Raw genomic sequence first — 7981 nt, forward strand, 5'->3', positions numbered from 1 at the left:
CGAATCCAAAAACATAGTTATCTATAAGAAAAAAAATGATAAACCATACTACATCAAAATTAGAATCTTTTGCTGTGTGAAATATCTTTTTAAGAGGATAAAATTATAGGTTACAGACTTGAAGAAAATATTTACAAACTACATATTTGACAAAGAACTTGTATCTGGAATACATAAAAGTATCTCAAAACTCAACAGTAAAAAAAAAAAATCTAATTGGAAAATGGACAAAAGACATAAACAGATATTTCACCAAAAAGAAGATATGGATGACAAAGTACACAAAAAGAAGTTCAACATCATTAGCCATTAAGGAAATGCGAAGTAAAACCACAAGATACTACTACACACCTGTGAGTCTAAACCAATCCAAAATAAAAAGTTAAAAACAAAACACACAGATACGCATACAAAAAGTGTCTAGTCCAATATATCAATCTATACTTCACATCTCATCTGATGATAACGCTCTTTCTTGGAGTTCTTCCTATTTTCCTGGCTTACTAAACTGATTTCTTCCTCCTTCAGAATTAGAGTTGGAGATAGGGGATGGGCTAGGGATACAGAGTAAGGAGACAAGCAAGAAGGGATGAGAGGATAGGACAGCTCCTATCTGATTGGTGCTGTATGAGGATGGTCTCATGTTCTTCAGGCCTGAAGGAGTTCGAAGTGGGTGTTTTCTGATCAGTACTGTTATGGACCTGCAGACCTTTACCCTGAGTAAAGGCTGGCCAGACCAGTCCCCTCTGCCTCTTCTCCCACTGACACACCCCACAGCCTCTGCGTGCTGACCCCTGGCATGTCACTGCTTGGGAAGAATCTCTTTTATTTTTGTTATTATTATTATTTTTTGCTTATTTTTATTTATTTATTTATTTATTTTATTGGAAAACAGTGTGTTTTTCCAGGACTCATCTGCTCCAAGTCAAGTAGTTGTTTCAATCTAGTTGTGGAGGATGCATCTCAGTGGCCCATTTCAGTGGCCCATTTGGGGATGGAACCAGCAACCTTGGTATTATGAGCACTGTGCTCTATCAAATGAGCTAACCGCCACCCTGGAAAGAATCTCTTTTAAAGCAACCCTATACCAACTTCTCTGTGGTTTCCACCTCTGGTAACTGGGACTCCCATACCTTTGATCTGCTGACTAAAGTGGGTGAAGTTACTGCCCAAAGGCAGTATCAATGGTGTGGCCACACAACTTTCTCAGAAGTGAATTGGTCATCAGTTGAACGAGACCAGCTCGCTCAACTGAATGCCCCTGGCTCGTCAGCCAGGAGCTCATCGAAAGGATACCTGAGAGGATTGGGTGGGAGACTAGAAAAGAAAGAGAATAGAGACAAAGCTGGGAGCAGGAGGGCCTCAGCCTGCTGGCAACAGACTATGACATCGTTTATTGGAAAGGCTCTGGTTATATGGGCAATAAGTTCCTCTTTGTGTAGGGGATTCTAGCAGGGGGCTTCAGCGGGGGCTTTGGGTGTAGCCATACAGAACCCAGGAACTAGGGCCGGGGATAGAAACTGTAACAAGTCCATGGTGGAAAGTTCTGGAGCATTGTTTCTCTTTTGGGGGTGTCTGAGCCTTGCGTATGCAGTTACTAAGCAGACTGTCTTATCCAGCCGCTCCCGTGGGCATAGGGTCTGCACAGAGGCATGTAGCAGTTTGCCACAGCCTCAGTATCCCCAACTGTCCTCAATTGGCTCCCAATAATCAGTTCTCTGTGCACTCCCCACTCTGGTAAGATCTGTCTAGAATACTCATAAGAACAAGAACATGAAATACTACTAGTGCCTTGGCAAGCATATATTACTTCTGATATCACCATATTTGATCATAAAAACAAAACCCTATGGCTGATTGAATTAGTCTTAATTGCAACTTGTCTGATTTGTTTTTCATACCTAATAGAGAAAGAGGGAAATACGTTGAATTTAGATTGAGTGGACCATTTTTATTCATACTACAAAACATGCCACCAATTCTAAAATCTATTTTTGAATCATTATAACACTACATTAACCACCAATTAAACACACACACACACACACACACACACACACACACACACACACATTCATCAACTTTAACCGGACAAACTTTTTACATAAGCATAGATCTTTGCAGAGCCTGAAGACTGCATGGAACCCTGCAGCAGCTTGAGCAACACTCTACATGACACACTAATAAGCACAAAAAAAATATTTAAAAAAAGAGTTACAGCAAATGATCCAGCAGAGCTTGAGGGAACTAACAGGCAGAATCCTAAATTGGATATGTCACATTTTGGCAATAGCAGTCACTTATGATTAGTGTGAAACAAGGTGCTAACAGGATAAAGGACCCACAAGAAGCCAAAATAAAAGTGGAAAAAATGAAGGGTGAAAAAAAAGGATGAAAACAAAGACAACTCAATCAATGCAGGCTTTCTTGTCTTGTCAATAATTCCACCACTGCCCAGTATACAGATTTGAACTTGTTTTCGTTCTTTCCTCACCTTCACACTCTATGTGCAGTCCATGCCCTGCATTTGCCCCCTCAAGCCTACCTCTATATTGGGGCTTGTCCTCACAAGCCTGGCCTCTCTGGGTTTCATCTGCTGCTTCTGATTTCTCCTGTGCAAATCACCAAACCTTCCTGAGATGCCATGTTCAACTTACCACATCTGGGGTCAAGAACTTACTGCTTTCTCATTGGTTACTTAACTCTTACAAATTATTTCACTCAATTTTAGGAGTGAAAACAGACTTTCTCTACAAGAGTATACCGTCACACTGAGGCACAGACTCATGGAGAATACATAAAAACTCAAGAATATCTTAATGCTGCCTGGTATTTTTGAAGACCCAGTCAGGGAGAAAAGCACCATCTCTAGCCAGAGAGGGGGTTCAGGGTCTCAGATTCTCACCACTCCATGCAAGATGCAGCTCATGCTTATGGCACAGAAGGGCACGGGCAAGGTTCTGACTACCTGGACAAAGAGGATTTCTCCCCACTCCATCTTTGTACTTTGGTAGTCAGCTCCGGAAGCTCCAGCAGCAACAGCACCAGTGGCTGGTGCATGTTCTACTGTCTCAGGATGTCCTCAAAAGTTGGCCATCATACCCTATTTTTTATGACTAGAGAAGCTCTGCATACAGATACTAATCCAATGCTGTCTAAGTATTAACATTAATGTATGACCAAAGCCACCTGTCGTGGGTTGAATCATGTCCCCCAAATAGCTATGCCTAAGTTCTAATCCTCTGTGCCTGTGAATGTGACCTTATTTGGAAATAGGGTCTTTGCAGATGTAATTAAGTTAAGGGTCTCCAGGTAAAATCATCCTGGATTTAGGGTGGGCTCCAAATCCAATAAGTGGTATCCTATGAGAAAAAGGAGAGGAATATTTGGGACACACATATAGAAAAGAAGGCCAGTTGAAGAGGGAAGCAGAGATTGGAATTATGTAGTTACAAGCCAAGGAACACTGAGGGTTTGCCTTGCTGGTAGCCACCAGAAGCCAGGAGAGAGGCATGGAAAGGAATCTCCCTCAGAGCCTCTAGAAGGAACCAACCCCATCAACAACTTGATTTTTAACTTCTGGCTTCCAGAACTGTGAGACAATAAATTTCTCTTGTTTTAAGTTATCGAGCTTGTGGTGATTTATTACAGTAGCCATAGGAAATTAATTCACCACTATAGTAGAATGAACTTTTGGAAACAAGAGTAAATTTGAAATTGTGTACCAAAAAATTATTTTAATTGTATTATAAAAAATTTCATAGTCAAATTTTAAAAGTTTATTATAGGCAGTAACAATAATTTCTCAATTGCTACATTTCACCTGTGGTCACTACAGTATATATTCATGACATGAATAAATGCTCACCTTCAAGTAAAGCTAGTAGAAGAGCAAGATGTCCAAGGTACCTCATTTTTCCTCTATAATGTTTTTAGTTTCTTCAAATTCTTTATATGTGTATATCTAAAATGGTTTATCATGGACATGGTTGTACATAGTCTAGGAGTTGAAATCAATTTTGGTTGACAAAGTTGGTATTTATCCTCAAATGATATTTTAAAACCACCCCTTAAGCAAGAATTTCATTTTTAAAAATTCATGTTATAAGTGGAATGATTTAATCCAAATTTTAATTAAATCCAGTTCTCAAAATGTTATTTTGTATAATAATATAAATGTTTGTATACTAAACAATTCTATAAAAATTATAACATATTATCTGATCTTTAGTGCAGTGCAGCACTATTAGAAATGTAATGTAAACCATCTATGTAATTTTAAATTTTCTAGTGACCACATTACAAAAGTAAAAAGAAACAGGTAAAATTAATTTTAATGATCTATTTTATTTAACCCAATAAAGCCAAATTATTACCATTTCAGCATGTAACCAATATAAAACAATTATTATGAATTATTTGACATTCTTTTTTTTGGGTACTAAATGTGTCTTAGATTTACAGCACATCTCAGTTCAGATGAGCCACCTATCAGGTGCCCAATAGCTACTTGGCTACCATATTGGACAACACAGCTTTAGAGAGTGCTCCTGGGCATTGCTGCACACTCCTGAATTGGATGACCACTTCCAAGTGCACCAGTGATTTTGTGACAAATTTCAACTTGACAATATTTTATTAAAGTTTCCAAACACACGTGCAGAAAATAATGTTGTTTCATATAAGAAATTTTAAATGTTACTATCAAAGTAATCTTTGTTCATCCTTTTAACCTCAATGCCACTTTTTTTAACGCTGTTTTAAAGAGAGAACTCAGTTCAAGCCAAATAATACTTGGATTTAATTCAAGGGAGTTTATTTTAGGAATTATCGAAAGATCACAGACATATATATTTTTTAATCTATAGTAGTCTGAGACCTGAACTCAAATTTAGCAATACATTGTAGGTCAATTGACTTGACATGCTCCCTGCCTCTGGTTTATTCCTATTGTCAATTCTTTTCTATTCAGACCATACTTTGGACGCTTGAAATATTTAAAAGATACAAAATTAAATGAGGAAAAAATGTGCAAAATACCCAGCCTGGTCTTTGGCTCATGATAAAAATGGTAGAAAAGCTACACCTATGTTCATAGCAGCATCATTCACAATACCTGAAAGGTGGAAGCAGCACAAGTGTCCATCAACAAATGAATGGATAAACAAAATGTGATATATATAAAAAGTGAAATGTTAACCTTAAACAGGAAGGAAATTATGATACATGCTATAACATGAATAAACCTTGCAGACATTATGCTAAGTAAAGTCAGCCAGTTGCAGAAGGACAAGTACTGTGTGAGTCCACTTACATGAGGTCTCTAAAGTAGTTAAATTCATAGAGACAGAAAGTAGAAACACGGTTGCCAGGGGCAAGGGGAGGGGAGAATGTGGCAAACTGTTTAACGAGGACAGAGGTTCAATTTTGCAAGATGAAGACAATTCTGAAGATGGAACAATGGTGATGGTTGCACAACAATGTGAATACAGTTAATGTCCACTGAACTGCATGCTTAAAATGGTTAAGAGGGTAGATTTTATGTTATGTGTAGTTTACCACATTTTTAAAAATTATAGAAAAGTAAATCCAAATCCCTTAATGCCCTTAATGAAGACTCTCCTACCTAAACACTGACGATCCCAACCACATGCAACCTTTTCCCTGTGGATTTCTGAGCACTCTCACAAAGAACAGACTATGTATAGCCACAAATTTCATTTTATTCTATGGCTTCAGCCCCATTCTCCAAAGAGTTTTAGCCAGGCCAGTAACTGAAGGCCTATGCTATGTGACCATTACTTTCTCTCTTCCTCCTAACACCACTTGGCCAATAGAGCCATCAGTCCCCTAGTCAGGAGTCTGAAGAATCAGAAAAGGGCATGAAGAATGCACATACTGCATAATCTGACCCAGGGTCACAGGAAATGGACTCAATCACTTCCTGAGTACTGATGTCTTCTGTATAGTACCTTCCCTACAAGCCCTGGCAACATAAGCTATGACAACTGGTGCCTATCGTCACTGACACTTGGTGGATCATGCCTGTATCTACAGAAAGGTGTGTACACTGCTCCAGGAATATATCCTCAACCATGAGAACAAACAGTGTGCAACCTAAGTTCAAGATGTGTGGCTGTTTTCCCTGGTATATCTGAGAATACTGCAAAGCTGGGGATGATCAGATGGGATAAGAAGTCCAAAAAGTGATAGAGGTACTCTGTAAAAGTAAAGAGAGTCACAAGGACACCTGAGAAGCTCCCATCATCCTGCACTTAGTAGAGGTTTTGACCACAATTTTTGCCACTATCAGGTCCTGAAACTGGCTTTTGGCCCTAACCCAAATCCTGCCTCTACTCAGGCTCCCCATATACAGTCAGACTTTCTGGGTGAATAGAAATGGAAGATGTTTTAGAGTAGGAAGCAAAAGGCCCCAGTATTATAGTCCATGTTAAAAACTGAGTCAGGTGGTATTGTTAAAAAACAAACAAACAAACAAAAAGAGGACAGGAATGACTTTGGTAGTGATAGACAAAGGGGGAGAGACAATAACAACACTGATTTTCACCACTTTTTCAAATATTTGGTAGGTAAGCAAGCACAGGCCGGAGGAGGGAGGGCACCTTTTCATAGTTCTTGGTTTCCATTCGGCTTTGTCAATAGCTTTTCTTGAAGAAAAGTAAAACTCGTTTTAAAAGTAAGGTGAAAGTTGATTTTCACATACTAATGAAAGAGTAAGAAAAAAACTTGGTGCCAGACCCATGGCTCCCTTTTCTATAGGGAAGAGGGTGAATTTCATTAGCACCCCCAGCAACCCTTGATCTAAGGAAGGGTGAACACAGAGGAAAAAAGTTATTTTCGTCTTTCACTTTTATTAACACTTTTCATTTTACAAGTTGCATTATTTGTATAATACTTAGAGGAAATAAAAATACTGATAAGCATAAAGTAAAAATCACCCATAATCCTACCACCCAGACAACTATTTTCAATATTTTAATGTACAATACTACTTTAGAAAAAAAATGGACCAATGCTCCATATGTTATGTTACTTTATTTTTCTAATATTTTAAAATTAAGGTATAACTTGTATACAAAGCACCTCAATTATCTACTGCTGTATTAAAAAGTACCCCAAATTTTAGAAGTTTAAAAAAACAGCAACCATTTACTATCTCACACAGTTCCCATGGGTCAGGAATCTGGGAGCGGCGTAGAGGGGTGGTCCTGACTCAGGGTCTCCCATGAGGTTGCAGTGAAGGCACCAGCCAAGCTGCTGTCACCTGAAGATTGGACCAGCCATTTCCAAACTCCCTCTCTGATGACCTGCAGGCTCCAACTACTCACTGATTGTTCAACTAGGGGTTTTTGATTCTCTTCCCAGGGCTGCCTGAGTCTTTTCAGACATGGCATTTGGCTTCTCCACAGCAAGTGATCCAAGAGAGAAAAAGCATGAAAGCAAGACCAACATGGAAGCTACACTGTCTTTTATAACCCAGTCTACAAGTGATGTATATGAGTATAACATCACTTCTGTTGTATTCTAAGAACCAGACAGACCAGCCCCGGTACCACATGAATGCCAAGACACAAGGATTATTGAGGACCTTCTTAGAAACTGACTTCTACAACATATTGTACAGACTTTAAGTGTACATTTGATGAGTTTTGACAAATGCACACACTTATGTAACTATTATAAATCAAGAAATATTTCTGTCAGTCCAAAAAGTTTTCTCATGCCCCTTTCCAGTCAAGCCTTACCCACCTCACCAAAAGGAACCACTGTTTTGATACTTTCCCCATAGACTGGCTTTGTCAGTTCATATACTTCATATAAATGGAATTGAACAGTATGTATTCTTTTCCGTTCAGCTTCTCTTACTCAGTAGTATCTCCTGGATTCACCTGTGTTGTTAAATGTATCAGCAGTTCATGCCTTCTTATTGCTGACTAGTGTTCTATTGTAGGAACATACC

The 7981-nt window shown here is 38.7% G+C and overlaps 1 long non-coding RNA gene across 1 annotated transcript in view; it reads left to right on the top strand.

The window, feature by feature from the left end:
- The window catches only part of LOC109392957 (uncharacterized), a 67118-nt gene extending 59655 nt beyond the window's left edge, over positions 1 to 7463 (top strand). The window contains exon 4 of the long non-coding RNA XR_002126146.1: positions 7387 to 7463. This is a non-coding gene — a long non-coding RNA (uncharacterized LOC109392957). The remainder of the gene's footprint in view (positions 1 to 7386) is intronic.
- Positions 7464 to 7981: the final 518 nt, after the last annotated feature.

The sequence above is a fragment of the Hipposideros armiger genome, unplaced genomic scaffold (assembly GCF_001890085.2).
Source record: "Hipposideros armiger isolate ML-2016 unplaced genomic scaffold, ASM189008v1 scaffold_358, whole genome shotgun sequence".
NCBI lineage: Eukaryota > Metazoa > Chordata > Mammalia > Chiroptera > Hipposideridae > Hipposideros > Hipposideros armiger.